The sequence below is a fragment of the Cynocephalus volans genome, chromosome 9, assembly GCF_027409185.1.
Source record: "Cynocephalus volans isolate mCynVol1 chromosome 9, mCynVol1.pri, whole genome shotgun sequence".
Taxonomy (NCBI): Eukaryota; Metazoa; Chordata; class Mammalia; order Dermoptera; family Cynocephalidae; genus Cynocephalus; species Cynocephalus volans.
The window spans coordinates 28641384-28663261 of record NC_084468.1 but is presented as its reverse complement, the minus strand read 5'-3'; positions in this window follow the sequence as shown (position 1 = coordinate 28663261).

Below are 21878 nucleotides of genomic sequence, written 5' to 3'. Positions count from 1 at the left end.
CTACATAAAATAATGGGACAATATTTTGTGTTCATGAATTGGAATAATTACGATTGTTAAAATGACCATATTACCCAAGCAATATATAGATTCAGTGCAATCTCTATCAAAATTTAAATGGCATTCTTCACTGAAATAAAAAACAAAATTCTAAAAATTTGTATAGAACCAAAAAAGATTCCAAATAGCCAAAGCAATCTTGAGAAACGAAAAGTTAAAAGTATCACACTTTCTGATTTTAAATGATATTAAAAACCTATAATAATCAAAACAGTATAGTACTGGCATAAAAACAGACACATAGGCCAATGGAACAAAATAAAGAACCCAGAAATAAACCCAAGCATAAATGGCTAACTAATTTTGACAAGGGCACCAAGAAGACTCAACAGGGAAAAACTATATATTTTGCAAATGGTGTTGGGTGAACTGGGTATCCACATGCAAAAAAAGAAAAAAATAAATTGGACTCATACCTTACACCATACAAAAAAGTTAACTCAAAATGTGTTGCAGACCTAAACATGAGAACTGAATCCATAAAATTCCTAGAAGTAAACAGCAGAAAAGCTCCTTGACATTGGCTTTGTCTTTTTTTTTTTTTTTTTTTTTGATAGGACACAAAAAAACAAAAATAAACAAATGAGGCTGCATCAAACTGAAAATATTCTGCACAGCAAAGAAAGTAACCAACAGAGTAAAAAGGCAGCTTATGAACTGGGAGAAAATATTTGCAAACCATATATCTGATACTAGGTTAATATTCAAAATATAGGAAACTTGTGCATCTCAAGAGCAAAAAAATAATAAGTAACTCCATTAAAAAAATGGGCAAAGACCCAAATAGGTATTTCTCAATACAAGACGTACAAATGGCTAACAAGTACATGAAAGTGTGTTCAACATCATTAATCATCAGGGAAATACTAATCAAAATTACAATGAAATATTACCTCACAACTTTTAGGACGGCTATTACCAAAAAGACAATAGATAGCAAATGTTAAAAAGGGTGTGGAGAAAAATGGTGTACACCATTTGTGCAAATGTAAATGGGTACAACCATTATGAAAAAAAGTATAGAGTTCTTCAAAAAATTAAAAATGTAATTACCATGTGACTCAGTAACCCCTCTTCTGGGAAAATGTCCAAAGGAAATAAAATCAGCACCTTATAGAGATATTTGCACTTCCATGGTCACCAAAACATTATTCACAATGGCCAAGGTATGGAAACAACATAAATGTTCATCAAATGATTAATGAATAAAGAAAATAGGTGTATATGTACAATGAAATATTATTCAACCATAAAAAAGGAGGTCCTGCAATTTGTGACAATGTGGGTGAACTTGGAGGACATTATGGCAAAGTGAAATAAGCCAGGCATAGAAAAAAATACATGACATGTTCTCATTTATATGTGGAATCTAAATAAAAAGTCAAATACATGAAAACAGAATAAAACAGTGGTTACCACACGTGAGAGTTTGGGGGGAAATGCGGTGATGTAAGCCAAAGAGTATAAAATTTCAGTTATGTAGGATGAATAGTTCTTAGAGATCTAATGCATAGCATGACAAATATTGCTAATAATATTACATTATATACTGGAAATTTGCTAAAAGAGTAGATTTTAGGATATTTTTAACAATAAAAAATGGTAACTGTAAGATGATTGTTATGTCAATTTGCTTGACTATAGTAACCATTTCATGGTGTATTTTAAAACACCATGTTCTACACCTTAAAAATAAATAAAACATAATATAAACATTGTATTAAGTATAAATAAAATGCAATAACAATAATTTTTAAAAGAAACAATAAAATGAAGATTATTAAACTGTAGGCATATTAAAAAGGATGATCAAAGAGCCAAATAAGGTAGTTCCTTGTAAAGATTTACGGTGCAGGTTTGTACTATATTTCATAAAGATATTTTAGGCCTAAAATATTTAAAGAATATGAGAAAATTTTACAGATTCAGAATACCATCATTTAAAAATAACTAAATATTTGATTTCAGTACAAGAAACAGCTTTCACAACTCATCAAAGAGCTTGGAACCACAAGGTAACAAAATTGCATGGTACAATAAAATATTTAAAATTCATTTCATTTGTCAGCTCTTTTTGCTTTTAATAATTAATTAGAAATTTACCCTTTAGGTTTAGTGGATACTTTATAAGACATCTCCATCAAGCACTTTGAGGCTGTATTCATCTTCCCAGAAATATGGATAAAACTTCAGAGAGTTGTTTTTATTTTTTATTACAATTTTTAAAATAGCATAAAGTATCAGACACATATGTGCACACAAACTGGATAATGAAATGTTAATATGTTGTCATACTTCCTTAGGATGTTTTTAAATAAATAAAATATTGCAGATAGAGTTCAGATTCATTACGTTACCACCAGATACCATTACGTAATCCCCTCACTACAAGTTAGTGGTTATTTTTGCTGTTCATGATTTTAGAAAGTTATTCTAGTTTTGTATCTATAAATACCTTTTATGTGTTCGTTTTAAAATTTACATACGTATAGTGTAGCCCCTGTATCATTCAATGCCTTCCTTTTTAATCCAATGTCATATTCTAAATACTTTCATGTTGATACATATAGATCTACTTAGTTTATTCTAACGTATAATGCATGGTATTGCAATTTATGAGCATCAGCACTTTATATATGGATGGCCCTACTTACATGCACTAAATTTTTGCAACTCTTGTGCTGATGTTTAATTATTCTGAGTTTATGATGAAATGTATGTACACTCAAGAGCTAAGTTGGGGTGTGCCTTAATATTTACTAAATATTTCCTAATTTTCTCCAGTATTTTCACTGTTTTACACCCTCATCATCATTATATGAGGTTTCTTGTTAGCAGTACTTCATATATTAGAACTTTAGGTTTTTGCCAGTACGATCACTATGGAATCATGTCTTTTTAAAGAATGTGCTTTTTCCTGACTTGCTTGAATTTTTTTCTCCATATATTTGCTTATTATTCAGAGCCACTCCTCTATACATTATCTTCTGGCCATTTTAGACAGGAATGGTTGTTGGCCATGTGTTGAGTACAATCTCTTAGACTGTGCCTGTCATTTCATTTCATTAATTTTATTTTTTTAACACGAGTTATTTTTAATACAGTTAAATTAATAAAAAAATACTTGCATTAATTTTTTTTGTCATTTATTCTACCAGTTTTAATATTCAATTAGGTATATTGGTTTCAGTTTGATTTCAGTATTAGGGTTTGATTTGTATTTACCTTTATTAGTTTTTTTTTTAATATTTAGAATGTTTACAAGTTTTAAAGATTAGACAACTTTTATTTTAATACATTTTATAATTTTTCTCAGTATAGTAAAATTTACCCTCCTTATATGAGGAGTGTAGTTGAATATTTATTAGCTCATTAATATCTATCTTTTTCTACAAACCATTCATTTTGTTTTGCCTAGGTTTGGGGGGATTTTTTCCTCTCTTTTTTATTCTTCTTAACTTGAAAAATATTTTTTTTATATATTCTTTTTCTTTGCTATACATTATTTATATTAATCCCATATTTTTATGTATTTTTCAACTTTTTTCCTTTTTTTTTGCCATTTTTTAAACATGAAACTGTTTTTCTCTTTTGCTAGTATGGATGATCTCTGTTCCTATTATTTTTAGAGAAGCATATTACATTTAATTACATGTTTATAAACAAATAAGAATAATTAATTTAACTAGTAATCATTGATGAACATTGAGTATTTTTCACACTGTTTAAAAACAGTGCTGTAAAAATAATTTTGTGCATGAGGCCTTTTTTTCCCTCTGTGTTTCAGTACAATAAAATTGTATAAGTAGAGTCACTGAGTCAAAATTTCTCTACCTGTGAAACATTTATAGATAATGCCAAGCAATCTATTTCTTTGGAGTTTTAAAACTTTGAATTTTTGCCAATATGATAGGTATAAAATAATATTGCATTATAATTTTAATTTATGTATTTTTATGAATTGAGGTTAAGAATATTTTGTCATGATCAGGAGATGTGCACAAATTGTACGTCTTTTCTTTAAAATATCTGTAAACGTTGCTATTGAATTGTTTTGTTTTTAATTATTTTTAATATTTTCCAACTGTACTGAGATATAGTTGAAAGTTAAAATTGTATACACTTAAGTTGTACAACTAACTTGACGGTTTGATATGTAAATACATTGTGAAATTTTCACTACAATCAGTCTACTTGACATATCTATCTCCTCATTTAGTTACTTCTGTGTCTGGGGGTACATTTTAGATCTACTCTCTTAGAAAAGTGCACCAAGAATACACAATGAGAAAAGAAAAGTCTCTCCAATACACTGTGTTGGAAAACAATATTCACAGGCAGAAAATGAAATCTGACTCCTTCAGATTTCTTCAAAGAACTTCAAAGTATATTAAAAGACTTAACTATAAGACTTGAAACCATAAAACTACTAGAAGAAAACCTAGAGCAAAATCTTTGTGCCATTGGTCTTGGCAATGATTTTTTTTTTTTTTTAATGTAACTCCAGAAACACAGATAACAAAAGCAAAAATAAAGTGGGATTACATTAAACTAAAGAGCTTTTGCACAGTAAAGAAGACAATTAACAGAGTAAAATGGCAAATCATAAAATGGGAGAAAAATATTTGTAAACCACACATCTGATGAGAAGTTAATAGACAAAATATGTAAGGAATCCATGCAATTCAACAGCAAAAAATAAGTAAATAAATAACCCAATTAAAAACTGAGTGAAGGACCTGAATAGACATTTTCTAAAAAGAACACATAAAGATGGTCAACAAGTATATGAAAAAGTACTCAACATCATTAATCACCATGGAAATGCAAATCAAAACCACAATGATATATCACCACATGTGTAGGATGGCTATTATAAAAAAAAAGAAAAAAAAAAAAAAGATGGTAAAGATGTGGAGGAAAGGGAACCCTTGTACATTATTGGTGGAAATGTAAATTGGTACAGCCATTATAAAAAACACTGCGGAAGTTCCTCAAAAATTTAAAAATAGAATTACCTTATTATCCAGAAATTCCACTTCTGGATATATATCCAAACAAAATGAAGTAAGTATTGTGAAAAGATATGTGCACTATCATGTTCGTTTCAGCATTTTTCACAATAGCCAAAGTATACAGACAACATAAATGTCCATCAGCAGAAGAATGGATGAAAAAAATGGGTTTATGTACACACAATAGAATATTATTCAGCCTTAAAAGAAAGAAAAAGTGATCCTGTCATCTGGGACAACGTGAATGAGACTGAAGGATGTTATGCTGAGTGAAATAAGGCAGACACAGAAAGACAAATATTGCATCTTCTCATTTATGTGTGGAATCTAAAAATAGAAACAGAGCCGAATGCTGCTTACAGAGAGTAAAATGGTAGTAAGTTAATATTTTATTTTGTTTTTAATTTACATTTCTTTGGTTGGTAATAAGGTTGAATATATTTCTAAATATACACTGGCCAAACATAATTTCTTATACACTGCCACTTACTGATTGTATTAGTTTGTTTTCTGTTGCTATAACAAAATACCTGAAACTGGGTGATTTATGAAGAAAAACATGTATTGCTTACAGTTTCTGAGGCTGGGAAGTCCAAAGTCCATCTGGTCGTGATGACAGTGACCCAGGGGTCTCACAATGAAAGATGGTGGAAGCCAAGAGAGCAGAGAGAGAGACAGACAGACTCACCTCTTCTTTTAAATCCCTCAGAACCACACCCCTGACCACCATTTTTAATCCATTCATTACTGCATGGTTCTATGATCCAATCATCTCTTCAAGGCTCCACCTTTCAATTACCATAATAGGATTTCCCACCCTCTTAACAGTCACAGTTGGGATCAAGTTTCTAATGCATAAAACTTGGAGAACATAATTCAAGTTTCAGGGAGTTTGGGGGGACATAATTTAATCCACTACACTGATACATACCAAACAAAGTAGTCTTCCAATATTTTTCTAGAATGTTATGGTCTCATTATACCTGAAAATTTCACATTGTCTAATTTTTTCCTATACTTTGAATTTTTTTCTACCTCATTAATGGCTTTCCTGAGAATGACATTTTTACCACTTTATCTAAATAGCTACTGACAAAAGTCCTAATCAATACTCTTTCTCAAAAGACATTATGTCTTCAATTATTTTTTACATTCAATAATATTTTAAACTTGTTTATGGACAAGATTGTTTGCTGAACATAAGCTCCAAGGAGGCTTTTGTATCTATATGTATCACATTTGCACACCCAGAAACTAGAACACATTGTTTGGCATATATACACTAATTAGATATAGATAGATTAAGAGATAGATAGATAGACAGACAAATTTAAAATAATTTACTCCATGGTGTGTGTGTCTATCTGAATCATTACAAAGAATGGGCTCCATAAGTACACTTATTGTTGATTTTGTCATGAATTAAACATAATAGAAAAGAAAATAGAGAGGCGTATGACATCTATGACCATAATGTGGTAAAATTTGTTAACTATCCTGATTATATTATTGGCTCTGATACTTACAGACCATGCAATACTGCAGGAGTTAACATCCATGCACCTATTTATCTCCATTTCAAATTACAAAAACAAACATATATAGAGAGAGAGAGACACACACACACAAACACATATACACACACTCATATAAATATGTATGTACACACATGCATACATATAGATACAGATACACACATGTATATGCATATTTAGGAAATTATGAAAAGATTCAGATTATCTTTTAATTCTATTTTTCTACAAACATTTTGAAGTACCCTAGTACACACACACAAATTATTTGAGAATGTAATAAACAAGGCATTTCTTTCTGAGACTGAGAAAAGAAAGAATACGGAAAAATTATAACAAAAGGGGGTAGAATCAGTCAGTCTATAACAAATTCTAAGTGTCTGCTATGTTACAGGCATTGTAATATTCACTGGGGATATAATAATCAAAGTAGACAAGCCCCATGGCAATTATATAAACTAAAAATATAAAAAGAAAATGCTATAATTTACACGGAAATAAATCTGTGGTTTTATAAGATGCCATTAAAATCAGACAAACAAACAAATAAGAAGCTCTTTACCATGGAAGGCCAAGGAGACTAACATTTTCTTATTGTAGAATTTGTACTAGTAGATGAAAAGGATGAGATATGCATAAGGTTTCAAGATTTTATTGGGATTTACAATGCATTTCTAGATAGAAATTAAAATATACTATTTTATATAGATTGTAGTATAAACAGACAGATATTTGTTTACCAAGTTATATACTTAACACTCCATTGTATGTTCTTTATGAAAAATTCAATATATAAACATAATGTATATTTATATGCAATCATGATTGTGTTGGGGCTGCCCCAATGTTGAGGGTAATAAGAAAGGATGCATAGCTTTATACATACATATTTATATGCATGTATATATTTAATCTATATAATTATAATAATGATTATTATTAATAAAGAACTTAGGAGACTGGATCACAATGAGGAATACCAACTTACTTGATCCATTGATGCAATGTAGCCTAATATTTATGAGACTGACTCACGACGGTAGTAGCCTAATATTTAAAAGTGCATATTTGCAATCAGGTTACTTAATCACTCTTGCTCTGAGAACTCCTTCACTGTCAAAATAATGAATACTTCATGGTTTTGTTGTAAATTGTGGATACATCATGCTTAGTTTTATTAGAGTTTGTGATAAGCTACATTTAAAAAATCAATAAAATAGTTGGTATTAAGATTTCCACTTATGTTAGTATAATTTAAAAAATTTAAGGCATGTTAGAATCTTAGAAGGGGAGTCTGAAATTCATAGATCACATTCACAAATAAATTCACAAAATTCTAAGAAAATAGAGATATACCATAAGCCTGCACAGTGATGTCTGAAATAAAAAATACGAAAGGATGGGTGAAATCAAACTTTACTTTCTAAGACAGCTTTTTTCCTCCTTCCACTTATTTGTTTTAGGGCTATAAAGGACAAAAAAAAAAAAAAAAAAAAACCACCTAAAATCTGAACTAGAAAAGATTAGCACTGAGCATCTGGATAAATGGAAGGCAGAGTTCTTGTTTTAGTCCATTTCTGTTGCTCATGACAAATACAAAGAACTGGGTAATTTTTAAGAAAACAAAATTTATTGCTCACAGTTTCAGGGCTAAGACATGCAAAGTCCAGGGAATACATCTAGTGAAGGCTTTTTCCGGTGGTGACTTCAGTGAATGCAGGATATCACGTTGCAAAAATTGCACAGTGGAGAGCAAGATAGTTCCTCATGCACGCTCCTTTGAAAGTCCTCAGAATCGGGCCAGCCCATGGCTCACTCGGAAGAGTGTGGTGCTGATAACACCAAGGCCACAGGTTTGGATCCCATATAGGGATGTCCAGGTGAGTGAGCATGGTGTTGACAACACCAAGGGTTAAGATCCCTTTACTGGTCATTCTTTAAAAAAAAATAAAAAATAAAAAAATAAAGTCCTTAGAATCACACCCCTGTCCACCATTAATAATCCATTCACTATGGCGTGGTCCCACAATCTAATCACCTCTTCCAGGCCCCACCTTTCAATTACCATAATAGGTTACCTCTGAACAGTCACAGTGGGAGCCAAGTTTCTACAATATAAAACTTGGGAGACCCAATTCAAGCTTCAGTGAGTTTGCGGGGGACATTCAATCCACTACAGTTCTATTCTCCTCAAAGCCAGTAGCAATTCTCCATTTCAATCTCTTCAGTGATTCATTCTTTGAAACTTGTTTTCCTTTTGAATAAAGAACATATCAACCTTCAATCTCTCACTTTGTTACTTAGGATGCATGGTCTGTTTTTGATCGCTCATCATACACAGCCCCAATTTTTTATTTAAAATACAAAAGAAGTTAGAGTGTAGTAATATTTTTAACTCATCTTTCAAATCCAAAACTGTGTCATTATAGTGTATGTGTTTAACCAACATGTGTTATCTTAACAGATAGAATGACTCTTTTTCTTTGTCTCCCACACACACACATACACACACCTATATGCACACAAACTGCCCTACTGTATAAAATTTTCCATTGCAAGATAAATAATTTAGAATATTTCATTGTTTGTGAAATTGGCTTTTTTTTTTTTTTTAATTTAGGAAGGAAAATTGTTTCCTTCTTTGGATAACCCCTTTATTTTGTAGAGTATATTTAGGAAGTTCCTATTTCACTTTAAATTATTACTTACAGCTTACAGAGCAAGATGGCCAACTGGAAGAAGGCATTGCTCATCTCTCCCGCAAAGATGGAGAATGCATCAAATGTGCAGCTACACTTTGACAAGAAAAATATAAAAAGGGAACTGGAACACATTGAGGGAGTAGCAGAGATGTTGGTGAATGCAGAAAATCAGCATAGCCATAAAGAGATAGGAAAAATTCTCAACCATCACTACCCCATCCCATAACACAGAGTGGTGGGGATTCAGGAGAAGTTTTGGCCTGGGGGAAGGTGAGAAGACTGGTGACCCAATCAATGAGAGATGTCTGTGCTGCCCATGCAGCCATGCACTCGGTGTCAGGAACTGCTGAGGGCTTGTGTGACTGCACTGGCCTGGGGAGGGCCTCACAGGAAGCAGCCCCCACCCTCTGGATCCCGGACTGCTGTGGCAAGCCTAGGACCAGGATTGACCCTTGGCTTCAACACTGTGCCCTGGGAATGGATAGTCCAGTGCACAAGGGTGCCACCCTGAGGATGGAGGGGGCTAGTGCGCACACCCACTAGACCTAGAAAACAGCTTATTCAGGTCTGGTGCCCACAGCCGGTGACCCCACGTACCTTGGCAGGAAGCCTGTACAATACTTATAGCTGTGAGGAGTGGGAGGATAAACTACATGCTTCTCTCAGGGGCAGCTTCTGTGGCCATGTGTCTGATGCTGGCAACTCCGGGCAGCACAAATGACTAAACTGACCCAGGGAGGGTCACATGCTAAACCACCCCTGCCACCCAGACCCCAGGCATTTGCAGCTGTCTCAGATGTGAGATTGGCAACAATATGCAAGGACTTTCTGGTCCCCACAGTGGTTTTACTCCCCTGTCTCCACATCACTGTGCTAGTTTGCCCACACCTGTGTTCATGTGGTATCCTGTGACCTTGGAACAGGTGATCCAGTGCAATGAAAATGCCACCCTCAGGATGGAGGTTGGTGTGCACACTTTACAGGGTCAGAAAACTGCCTAATTGGGGTGCCTAGCCCCTGGTGGCAACCCCACCTTCTTTGGTGAGGTGCACTTGCAATTTGTGCAACCAGGAAGAGGTAGAAGACTCGTACACCTCTCCTGGTCATACACACATGCCTGCAGCATGAGTGAGCCTGCCCAGAGCTGCTCACCCCAGTAATGGGGCTTCAGAGGGATCTGGCCTCTCCCTTGAGGGTACAACAACTCACCCACAACCCCAATGACCTTGTGCAGGAAAGCCCACCCCAGCTGAGGAGATCCAGGGTGTTCCATTAATGCTCTTGGGATCCCAGGGGCCTGTCCTCAACTGCAGTGGCTTCAGCCATAGTGGACACTCCAGCTGAGCAGCAACAGGCCTCAGCATCACTACTGGGGGGAAAGGTTCCCACCCCAAACTTTCAAAACCTTGCCTGGAGTACCCCACTTCAACAGTGGTGCTTCAGAACATCCCAGTGTTCCACCTGAGAGTACAGAACCCCACACACGAATCCAGTGATCCCACTCAGTGTTGCCCACTTCAACAGTGAAGTTATAGAATACATTAATGCCTCACCTTGGGGTACAGGGCTCTGCTGTGAGGTCCAGTGACACTACTGAGTAATGCACTGTAGCTGAGGGGCTGCTGATCACCCCAGGACACCCATGAAAGCCTAAGGTCCTAATCCTGACACCCAGGAACCCCACCCAGTGTTGTCCACTTCAGATCACCACAGACCACTTATCAGCATCATAGGACACTAGTTGGGGTGCTAAGAATGTGGTTCAGAGTCAACCACCTCAGCCAATGAGCGACAGGTTCTCCCAAGAACCAAAGATCTTGCCCATGACCTGGACAGCACAACACAATGTCCCCCACTTCAGCAATAAACTACTGAGTGCCTTAGTGTCTAGGCCATGGAGGTACTCACAGACAACTCCAACATTGAATACTGTCAAAGCAATCACACAGAGAGTAAACTACTGCACCTACCAGGAAAAAAAACTAAAACGCCCTACCCAACAGACAATATAAAACACATCTATAAGAGGGAATCAATCTCCTAAAAAGCCATTCTTGAGTATTAGAAGAAGCAACTGCTCAGCCAGATGCCCATACATCAATGTAGGAATACAAGAAGTACAAAATAAAAAAAAAAAAGAAAGAAAGAAAAAGAAATTATGACACACCCAAAGGAATACAACTTACCAGTACAAGACCTCAAAAAACAAGAACCTATGAAATGACTGAAAAGGAATTTTAAGTAACAATCTTAAGGAAATTTGATGAGATCCAAAAATCCTCAGATAGATAACACAAGCATCATGAAAAAATAAAATAAATAAAATAAATAAATCCAGAATTTGAAGGAGGAACTTTATAAAGAGCTAAATACCTTAAAAAAGAATATAGAAGAACTTATGGAACAGGATTCATTCAACAAAATTTAAAAAAAAAATGTAACTGAGAGCTTAAGCAACAGGTTAGAGCAAGCATAAGAAATAATTTCTGACCTTGAAGACAAACTTTTTGAAATAACCCAGGCAGACAAACAGAAAGCGGAAAAAAAAAAAAAAAGATGAAGAACACCTATGAGAGCTGTCAGACAACTTTAAGCATAGAAATGGCCAAATTATAGATGTTCTGAAAAAAAAGAGAAGAGAAAGGAAAAGGCAGTGAAAACCTATTCAATGAAATAATAGCAGAAAACTTCCCAGGTATTGCAAGAGATATGGAATTTCAGATCCAAAAGGCTCAAAGATCCCAATCAGGTGTAGTCCAAAAAATTGTCAAGGTATATTGTAGTCAGACTGTCAAAAGTCAAAGACAAAAAAGAGAATCCTAAAGACAGCAAGAGAAAAGTGTCAAGACATCTATAAGGGAGTCCCCATCAAACTAACAGCAGATTTCTCTGTTACAGGACAGGAGAGAATGAGATGATATATTAAAAATACTAAAAGAAAAAAAAAACTGCCAGCCCAAAATACAATACCTAGCAAAGATATCCATCAGGAATGAAAGAGAAATAGTGTATTTCCCAGACAAACAAAAACTACAGGAGTTTACCACATGACCAGCCCTACAAGAAATCCTCAAAGAAATCCTGCATCTGGAACCCTAAAAATGATAATCACCACTATGAATACACTACAAAGGACAAAACCCACTGGTAGAGCAAGTACACAAACAAGAAAGAAAAAGAAACTGTATCTTGCCACTTCAAAAAACCAAGAAACACCTAAGACAAACAATAAAAGGGGAAAAAAGAAATAAAAGATATTTAAAACAACCATACCAAAAATCAACAAAACGCCAAGAGTAAGACAACACCTGACAATAACAACCCTAAATGTAAATGAATTGAATTCCCCACTCAATAGACATAGAATGGCTGAATGGACTAAGAAATTTGACCCAACTACATGCTGCCTACAAGAAACTCACCTCATATGTAAAGACTCCCGGAGACTAATAGTGAAGGGATGGAAAAAGAAATACCCCACAAGTGAAAAAGAAAAAATGAGCAAAAGTAGATATTCTAATATTGGATAAAATAGTCTTTAACCCAAAAACTGTAAAAAGAGACAAAGAAGGTCATCATGTGATGATAAAGGGATCCATATAGCAAAAGAATACAACAGTCATAAATAAACATGCACCCAAGATCAGAGCACTCAACTATATAAAGCAAACACTATTAGACCTAAAGAGACAGATAGACCTTAATACAATAATAGCTGGGGACATCAACACCCATCTTTAAACATTGGACAGATCATCTAGGCCACAAATTAACAGAGAAACACAGGATTTAAAGTATACTTTGTGCCAATTGGACTTGGTAGACATCTACAGAACATTTCATACAACACTACAGAATATGCATTCTCATCAGCACATGGAACATTCTCCAGGATAGACCACATGTTAGGCCACAAATTGAGTATCAACAAAGTTTTAAAACATTGAAATCATTTTAAGTATCTTTTCAAATCACAACAGATTAAAACTAGAAACCAATAAGAAACAAAACTCTGGAAACTATACAAACATATCAAAATTAAACAATATGCTCATGAATGAGCTATGTATCAAAGAGGAAATTAAAGAAATAAAAAAAATTCTTTAAGCTAATGAAAATAAAGAAACATCATACCAAAACTTATGGGATACTGCAAATGCAAAAGCAATACTAAGAGGGAAGTTCATTGCCATAAATGCTTACATCAAAAGAATAGAAAGATTTCAAATAAGCAACCTAACGTTATATCTCAAAGAACGAAAAAAGAAGACTAATCCAAACCCCAGATCAGCAGATGGAAAAAAATAATAAAAATTAGAGCAGAACTAATGGAAATAGAGGACAAAAAAAAAAAAAAAAAAAAAAAAAAAAAAAACGAAAGATCAATGAAACAAAAAGTTGGTTCTTTGAGAAGGTAAACAAAATAGATAAACTATTACTAAAATAACTAATGAAAGAAGAGGAAAAACCCAAATAAAACTCAGAAACAGAAAAAGAGACATTAAAACTGATACCAAGAACCATTACAGACTATTATGAACAACTGTATGCCAACAAATATGGAAATCTGAAGGAAATGAACAAATTTCTGAACACATACAAACTACCAAGACTGAACCAAGAAGAAATAGAAAACCTGAACAAACCAATAATGAGCAACAAAAGTGAAGCAGTAATTACCAATCTCCCAACAAAGAAAAGCTCAGGCCTGAATGTCTTCACTGCTGAATTCTACCAAACCTTTAAAGAACAATTAATACCAACCTTTTTCAAACTATTAAAAAGCATTGAAACAGAGAATATTCTCCTAAACTCATTCTGTGAGGCCAGCATCATCCTGATACAAAAATCAGACAAAAATACAACCAAAAAAGAAAATTACAGGCCAATATCCTTGATGAACATAGACACAAAAATCTTGAACAAAATATTAGCAAACAGAATACAACATCACATTAAAAAGATTATACATGATGAAGTGGGATTCATCCCAAGGATGCAAAGATTGTTCAACATATGCCAATCAATAAATGTTATACATCACATCAATAAAATCATGGACAAACACCATATGATTATCTCGATAGATGAAGAAAAAGCATGTGAGAAAATTCAATAGCCCTTCATGACAAAAACTCTCAATCAATTAGGTATAGACCAAAAGTATCTCAGCACAATAACAGCCATGCAGGACAAACCCACCATCAACATCATCCTGAATAGGGATGATGTGAGAAAGGCAGAAGAAAGAGACAGAGAAAGAGAGGTGCCAGGGCCCTTTAAACAACCAGCTCTCATGTTAACTAACAGAACAAGAAGTCATTAACCTTCCTCCCTAACCCAGGGAGGCTATTAATCTATTTGTGAGGGATCTGTCCCCCATGACCCAGACACCTCCCAACACTGCCAAGGTGAAGATCAGATTTCAACATGGGCTTTGAGGGGATAAATACTTGGAAGACAAATATATACAGACTGTATCATTCATATATATATTTTTATATACATTTGTAAATATATATATATATTTCACATATATATTATAATATATATATTTCTAAGATATATATTGATATATATTTCTAAGATAGATATATTCATCTATCTTAGAAAATAAGACTGCCAAACTGCAAATGAGAAATCTTTAAATGAGTTTTACTTTACACTATTATTTCATACTTTACTAGAAAACATGAACAAGAATATTACCAGAGGTAGGAAAATGATTTATTACCACATTCAGAGAAAAACACTTCTTTATGGAAGTTGAACATGCATTTTATATTGTCATATCCTTGAAACTAAAGAGCTTTAAAAACCATGAAGTACTGTATCAAATCAATTTTAAATGCAATTATTCATTGACCTCCTTTGTTTAATCCCTGATTCTGCTCAATTAAACATTAGCAATAGTATATTATTTTATAATAAAAAGCCATATTAATGTCAAAATTTATATCAGTTTGATATGAGAGTGATATTCATTAACAATAAATTAAATTGTGTTTAAATATGGGTATAAATTATATTACTAGAGAGGCTTTTAAAGGACACTTGGCACAACTGGACAGTTGATATTTTAATACCATCAATAATAATAGATTAGAAACCCTCTTCGTTCATCACAGTTAACTAAATAATCAGTAACTAAACCTCATCCACTTCCTTAGAAAAATATCCAGAAGAAACTTGTGGCTTGTTGACCACTCAGAATTAGTACTGGCTAATCTTGCATAAATTTATATGTTTGCTAACAACAAGTGAGTTTCAAACTCACCAATACTTATCAATATTTGTTGTCAAGCATATTTATGCAAGTTGAAGCATTACCATAATTTTCTGGTTTTATTTATTATGAAGGGCCTTCAAACCATTCGAGAAAAATGCATATTATGAATACACTATGCATACATTGCAAAATATTTTGTGCATCAAAAGAAATTCATAGGAACTTATTATAATGTGTCTGAACAAAATCTGGTTTGAGGCACTAAGAAAGTATCAGTTTGAAAAAGCCTCTATCACAGCAACATTAATTCTGCTAAAATCAAAGTAAGAATAAACATCAAGTTTATGGTGAAGCTTGAGTGGGAAAATGATGAAATCACTGTTGCTTTATAAAAAGCTTATGGGGACAATGCTTTAAAGAAATCATCAGTTTACAAATGAATAGTAATTGTAAGAAAGAACAAGATGATATTGAAGACAAAGCCCACAGTGACAGACCATCCACATCGATTTGTGAGCAACAAGTCAATCTTTTTGTGCCCTAATTAAAGAGGACCAACAATTAACAAAAGAAACAATAGCTGACTTCTAAGATATGTCAATTGGTTCAACTTGCACAATTCTGACTAAAAAATCAATGTTAAGCAAACTTGCTGCTCAATAGGCGACAAAACCATTGCACCCAGATCAGCTGCAGACTAGAGCAGAGCCTTCAATGGAAATTATAAACAAGCGGGATCAAGATCCTGAAGCATTTCTTTGAAGAATTGTAACAGGAAATGAAACACGTCTTCATCGGTATAATCTTGAAGACAAAGCCCAAAGCAATGGCTACCAAGAGGTGAAAGTGGTCCAGTCAAAGCAAAAGTAGACTGGTCAAGAGAAAAGCTCGTGGAACAGGTTTTTAGGATGCTAAAGGCATTTTGCTTGTTGACTTTTTGGAGGGTCAGAGAACAATAGCATCTTCTTATAATGAAAATATTTTAAGATTAGCTAAGTATATAGCAGAAAAAAATGTGGTAAATCTTCACTAAAGAGTCTTTCACCACAAGGATAACGTTCCTGCTTATTCCTCCTCTTAAGGTCATTTTTGGGAGGGTTTCAATGGGAAATAATTAGACATCTACCTTACAGTTCTGATATGCCTCTAACTACTTTTTTTGGTTTCCTAATCCTAAAAAATCTTTAAAGGGTACCCATTTTTTTTGAATTAACAATGTAAAAAAGACTATACTGACATGGTTAAATTACCAGAACATTCATTACTTTAGGGATGGATTAAATGGCTGGTATCATTGCTTACAAAAATGTCTTGATTTTGATGGAGCTTATTGTTTTAGTCCATTTTGTGTTTCTATAACAGAAATACCTGAGACAGGGTAATTTATAAGGAAAAGAGGTTTATTTGGCTTATGATTCTGGGACAGCTGCATCTGGCGTGGGCCTCAGGCTGCTTCTACTCATGGCGGAAAGTGGCAGGCAGCCAGTGGGTACAAGCAGATCACATGGTGAGAGGAAGCAAGAGAGAGGAAGCAAGAGAGAGAGAGAGAGGAGGTGCCAATGTCTTTTTAAGCAACGAGCTCTCACGGGAATGAATAGAGCGAGAACTCACTCATTAATCTACCCTCCCCCAGGGAGAGCATTAATCCATTCATGAGGGATCTGCCCCCATAATTCAATCAGTTTCCAACGCTGCCACACTGAAGACCAAATTTCCACATGAGTTTTGGAGAAGACAACACATCCAAACTCCATCACATATGTTTGTGTTTATTTTTTTATTTTTGTCTTTTAATTCCATTTTTCATGAACATTTTGAAGTCTCCTTGTACTTGTATTATCTAAATTGTCAAATGTTTATGTAAATAAATGAGTTTTTCTAAATAAAAACTATATAGGATATTTGCAAAGAGTTATTAATAATAAATTATTGACAGTATTCTCTTAAATTACTAGTAACGAAAAAAGTAAGCATTTGAGGGAAACTTTAAAAGGTAGGATTATGCATCAGCTTGCTTGCAAATGTAACTCAGATGGAACAAAAACTAAAATTGACAAATGTATTATGGGTGTGATTTTTTTGCAAGAAAGATGGATTAAAGCTCAAATAGGTGATAAAAAAAAAAGAAAGATAATCTAAATCTGCACATGGCTCTATGTCACATAAAATTTTAAGGCATGCACCTATTATTTCTAAACATGCTATGCTTAAAATAATTTTTTGATTAACTGACAACTACCAGTCTTAATATGGAAGCTTCTCACATAAGAACAATATATCATTGTGTTCATCCTTTTTATATACAACATTATGCTAAGCAATTTACAAGCATTATTGTTTGTTTGTTTATTATTTTTTGTTTGTTTGTTTGTTTGTTTGTTTGTTTTTGACCGGTAAGGGGATCGCAGCCCTCGGCTAGGTATCGTCTGCACCACGCTCCGTCAGTGAGCGCTCTGGCCATCGTTATATAGGATCCAAACCTATGGCCTCGGTGCTATCAGCACTGCACTCTCCCAAGTGAGCCACGGAGCCAGCCCAGCATTATCGTTTTTAATCTTCATTACTTTCCTATGTGATAAGTATGCTCCCATGTGGCCATTATTCTACTTCTATAAAAGAGAAAGTTGAACCTTACTGATTTTGTAAGAAAATTGTCCAAAATCATACGGCTGTTAAATAACAAAGGTCAAATCCAAACGCAGACACATCAAATTCTAATGCTTACTTTATTCTAACTCTGTACTGACTCCAAATAAATTAGAAAGCAAGATTCAGGTTCAATTTTTTCTTTTCTAGAGGACAGGTAAAATTTTTATCTTTTGCTTTCTAAAATATAAAAATAAATCTTTTAGCACCTCATGACCACTGTGAGTTCTGGGCTTTCCCCAATTTTTTCTAGAGCATACAAAAGAAGCTAGCATTTCCAAAAGCAATGTGAGTGTGTATGTTTATGTCTGTGTGTATGTGGGTAAGTATATATAAGTGTACATATATACATATAAAATTACTTGCATGTACTAGTGCATTATTTTATATACACATAAAAATACATCATCTTAGCCTGTTATGTGTTGCTATAATAGAATACCACAGACTGGGTAATTTATTAAGAAATAAGAATATTTCTCAAAGTTCTGGAGGTTGGGAAGTCCAACATTTACGTGTTGGGACCTGTTGAGGCCCTTTTTGCTACATTGTGCCATGGTGGAAGGCACAAGGACAAAAAAGCAAGAGAATAAGGGATGGTTGATCTCAGTTATATAAGAACCCACTGTCTCGATAACTAGCCCACTTTTGGGATAATGACACTAATTCTTTCATGAGGGATGAGCCCTCATGACCTAATCACCTCTTAAAGTTCCCACCTCTCAGTTCTATTTCATTGGGAATAAAGTTTTAAATACATGTGCTTTGGGGGACACATTTAAACCATAGCATACATATGCAAATACTGAAATTAAAAGCAAATAAAATGGAAAATAAGTAAAAATAGAAGTTATAATATTTTTTTCTTATTTCCCAGTTAATAATTTTAAGCCTACTCCACTGAAGCAGCCCAGCAAGACTGCCACTCAAGTGCACTTCCAGTACTCAGCTCCCCACTCACCTCCTGTCTCCAGCTTGGGGATGTAAAGTCAGTGCTTCAAAGCAACCACCATCCATTATGCCTACAGCCTGTGAGTTAGGAATTCAAAAAGGAATTAATCAAAACAATAAATGCCTGCTTCTTGTGCAGAAATGGTTTGTCTCTATTCCCCAGTATCTGGAGTTTAAGCTGTGAATACTTGAATAGCTGTTGATGACTCAAATGGCTGAGGCTGGTGTCATCTGGAGGTTTCTTCACTAATAATGCCAGGGCTGCGAATTCTTGAAGACTTAGCTCATCTGGGACTTTAGATCATTCTGTGGTCATTCCACCCTCAGTATATGGGAGTTCAAATTCCTCAACATCTTCTCCAGTACTTGATATTGTAGGAATGATACTGCTGGAGTGAGCAGGACCAAAGCCACATTGAGATCTAAAACCTCCTGGGATGAAGAGAGGGGTAGATTTTAAAAGGCCAGTTTTTTTTTTTTTTTTTCCTCTCCGCTCTTTCTTCCCACCTCCTGACTTTCTTATCTTGCTTGCTAAATAGGAAAACAAGGCTGAGAAATTAGTCAGTACTTCACAAAGCTAACACTTCTTTCTTGGAGACTTGTAGAGTTTTGAGAAGTGATCAAGGCCAAATGACCAGAAGCTACCCTGGGTACCAGCCAAGTCAACCAGAGTTCTGTGAAGCAAAACTATGCAGAGGACTTTTCAGAAGAGTTGATTCTACTCTGAAGCAAATCAAAGTCTTGCATGGCCATGAGATAACAGTGAAGGTGAGAACAAAATCAGACAAAGCTTTGGCAATTCCTCGTACTTGACTCATAGACATGGTCCCTTCATAGCTCACATCTCCTTCTTTTCTGCTTTTCACTTTCCACTTTCCATTCCCTAAACCTCCTCTCCCCATTTAGAAAAACTCTCATTAAATCTACGTCTTTGAGATGGGATAGCCTACCATCTTCTTCAGCTGAATACATCTGCTTTATTTTCCATCTGAGCCTTTGTTTTCTTTTTTTTCTTTCTTTCACAAGAGGGTGTGTAGCCAGAACTGAGTTCTGTAACAGAGTTTTACAAGCCAGCCAGAAGTTCAGTGCCCTGGGCTAGAAAGTTTGGGTCCACCTGGGGGGTGCCACTGCCTGTGGTTGGCCAGCCCTGTGGCTGAGATTTAGGGGGCTTTCCTTGACTTCCAGCTGCAGCATAACCGCTGATTCCCTGCCTTTTGGTAAGTGAAGGAAGGCAGCATTAGTGGAGGCATTGATAGGCTCCAAGCTGGTAAGCTGATAAGTCTTCTTTGGGAGTCCCCTTTGTACACCATTTGTTTGTTAAAGTTACCATCTGGGGGTGAGACATCATTTGTTCATTAAAAGGTACAATTTGGAGTATGAGAAATGACTTAAGGATGAAAAAGCCAGCATTTTGTTTGTTTGGGAGAAGTCTTTCTGCCAGGTTTCAATAACTAAGTTTAGGCCTATTAAAGATCTGATGACCAGAGTGCACACAGAGCAGGGAGAAGTCCAGCAAGGGAGGCAGAAGCTCTGCAGAGACCACACACGCTGCAGTGCCGCCACTGTGCAATTCCAGCAGGTAGGCCTCACAGCCACCACCTGTCTCCATCCCCAGCCTGGTCCAGTGTGCACAGAGGAGGGAGACCCAGTAGCCCGGCCCAGTGCATGCGGAGCAGGGAGAAGTCCAGCAGGGGAGGTGGAAGCACCACAGAGACCACACAATGTGGAGTGCTGCCGCCGTGTGATCCACCACCCTGGCCCAGTGTGCATGGAACAGGGAGAAATCCAGCAAGGGAGGTGGAAGCTCCGCAAAGACCACACACTCTGTGGTGCCGCCGAGCAACCCAGCAGCCCAGCCCAGTGTGTGTAGAGTACGGAGACGTCCAGCAGGGGAGATGGAAGTCAGAAGAGACCACACACCCTCTGGTGTGGCCGCATGACCAAGCAGCCCGGCCAAGTGCATGCTGACAAGAGAGGTGGCTCCCCGAAGAAGCCCAAGACCCGAGGCAACCACAAATGCAAGGCACCAGTAGCCAACTGAGCAGAAACTGAGGCAGCCATACCAAATTGGCAACCCCAGCAACATCCTAGCCAGACAATAGTGGACTGTGGAACCCCCTGCCACAATGACTAAACATCAAAGGAAAGATAACAGAAATATGAAAAACAAGAAAGTACACCACCAAAGGGTAATAACTCTCAACCTCTACATCCTGTAGAACAAGAAGCCCTTGAAATGTCTGACAAGGAATTTCGAGTGATAATTCTAAGCAAATTGAATGAGATACAAGAAAACTCAGCTAGACAACATGATGGAATGAGGAAAAGTACAAAGGACCTGAAAGAAGAAATGTACAAGGAAATAAATGCCCTGAAAAAGAATGCAGCAGCACTTCCAGAACTGAAGAATTCATTCAACGAAATAAAAAACACAACAGAGAGTTTAACCAGCAGGCTTGCAGAAGTAGAAGAGAGAATTTCTGACCTTGAAGATGGGCTGTTTGAAATAACATAGGCAGGCAAAAAAAAAAAAAAAAAAGAAAGAAAAAAAAAAGAACAAAAAGAAAGAAAGAAAGAAAAAAGAATTAAAGACATTGAAGAAAATCTGAGAGAGATATCAGACAACCTTAAGCACTCAAATATCCAAGTAATAGGTATTCCAGAAGGGGAGGAAAAAGGAGATTGCAATGAAAACATATTCAACAAAATAATAGCAGAAAACTTCCCAGGTATAAGAAAAGTC